Source organism: Columba livia, chromosome 15 (genome assembly GCF_036013475.1).
Source record: "Columba livia isolate bColLiv1 breed racing homer chromosome 15, bColLiv1.pat.W.v2, whole genome shotgun sequence".
Lineage (NCBI taxonomy): Eukaryota > Metazoa > Chordata > Aves > Columbiformes > Columbidae > Columba > Columba livia.
This window is the reverse complement of record NC_088616.1, coordinates 9,754,311-9,756,755: the sequence shown is the minus strand read 5'-3', so window position 1 is coordinate 9,756,755 and position 2,445 is coordinate 9,754,311.

Sequence of the window (2,445 nt, the reverse complement as noted above, 5' to 3'; positions counted from 1 at the left end):
CCTCTGTCCGTGCTTTCTTTACGTTTTAAAGCTTTTTGTGTGGATTAAAACCAGCAATGTCTACATCACACAAGAAAAACCATTCGAGACCAGACACAAAGGCCAACAGTGAATGTTTATTGGTGCCTGATGTCGGTGATGACAGGACAGCCTACTGACGTTACTAAGGACAAAGACAGACTCATGGGGGTTTTGTCATGTTTTTTCTCTCACTCGTCTGTGTGTCTACAGGACCTACAGCTACCATTTGTTTTTCAAGCCCATGTCTGACGTTCAGATGCCGCCTATGCTGCAGTCTTCAACATGTCCACATTTTTACTTCTGATTTTTAATAACTTGCACTTACTGAACATTTGTTGTTAACACATTATAAACCTTGAGGCTTTCAAGGTTCATACAAGCAGGGCTCAGCTGAACCTGTTTTCTAATACATCTTTGTTTCTCACTCATTAACAGCAGCAGATGATTCATAGTCACTCAGAGCTGAGACTTACTGAAAATTTGCTCAGAAAAGGGGACATGTAGGGATAAAGAAAAGCAAGAAGACCTCTCATTCACCAGCCTTCCCTCCAGCCACATCATGCGTAAAGCAGCCGCGACTGTCAAACCTTATTTTGTGCAGAGATGTGAAACCTCATGCACGTTGCAAATGGGTATTTCCAAAGCCAAGATATTTACACAAGATAGAAAACCAAACTAGCAACTACCATTTTAGAAAGGAAATGAAATGGGGTTAAAATCCCCAAATAACTCCCATGTTAGGAATGTTCACTTTTCCACGTAGGTGCTTTGAGCCATTTGGCAACAGTACTCTTTGCTCTGTGTTAGACTAAAACTCAGAATGGCTTGAAAATAATTTAAGAACAAGCCAATCTCACAGCTTTAGTGTTTTCCAGTGCGGACTTGCCTTTTTTAAGGGCCACAACAGTATAATTAAAATATTAATTTACATGTTATTTGGCTCATTTTTCATTTCAATAGTGAAACAAAGTAGGGGAGAGGTTTAAGTAATACCAGTAACTCCTACTGATTGTAAGCAGGTGGCAATATCCTGTGCCCAAGAGTCACACAAGTATTATATTCCTATTCAAAGAACAATCACCTTGTGGTTATGGCGCCTTAAAACAGCTAATCTCATAAACCTGAGAGGCTTAGTTTTGTGGCCTACCTGGAAAACATCATGAAATACGAGTAACTGGTCATCGTGAGCATGGTGTTCTTACATTTAAGATTTCTCTTGGCATGTACAAAAACATGTGCCCCGGAACCATGGAACAACAATGCTCCCAATAGCTGCCTTTACCCACGCAGAGCCTGACATGTTGCACGTGATGCCTGAGGGAGTCAAATTCACCCAGAACAAAGGTGGCAGATACAGTGGAGTCTACAAGCAGAGATTAAAAAAAAATAGGTGTTTTGTGTGTGTTTGTTTTCTTAGAAACGCATGGTAAAGTTCATCCAAACCTCAAGAGTTCAACTAAATGCCTTCTGCCTAGCCTTTATACTGATGGCAAAGGTAAAGAAAATCAAATGGCATCCTAATTAATTTATTTAAATAAGTTATTCAGCCTAGATTAACAGTTAAGTAGTTTCTAAAATGGAGCTGTATACCATATCAAACAAGATCCTTGATTCCTGGGTACAATTCACCAAAGGGGACCAAAAGAAATGACACATACAGTACTGGGGGACCTTCATCATCTATCATAATTTTATCACATAGAAAAACCTCTTCTGTTTGCTTCACATTTCAGAGCTGTAAAGGCATAACCATCTGAATACTTTACCTTCCAACCCCAACCAAAGCTTCCATAGGAACATTCAACCATTGCTGTCAGTTGTATTGTCCCTGGGATGATGATAACACCACAAAGTACAATAAAATGGGAAATTTTTAAGGTATTTTTCACTTTCAGTCCTGATCACTTCATAGCTTCTCCTGATTTTTTGAATACCAGCATCATTCAATGCAGAAAGGAGAAGAATGTAAAACAAGTCCCACACCCCTGAGCTTGAATACAGATATGCAAATCTGAAGTACAAAATAGCTTCTGTTGCTACAAGATCCTTCGCTCCAGTCACAATTAAAGTAGAAAGTAGAATCTGGGGGCAGTAAAGGCCATCAGCCTGAGCTTAAGGCTGCTGAAGGTAAATCAAACTGAGTGAAGACAACCATGTTGTTTTAACACAACACAAACCACAGAAAGCGAAAGAAAAATTATTAAGGTAATTCTATCAGTCATAAGAGACTGGCTCTGTCAGCACCTTTGATTGTCAAATGTTCAAACTACAAACTCAAATAAGAAATTTAATTGTTTAATGAATCGTTAACCAACTTTCAGCATAGAAATTAACAGTCTACAGACCATTAGGAATGATACTATTCACCTGTTTGCATACGAGCCACGTTCAGCAGCCACCACTCTGGGATTTGGGGCAGCATCA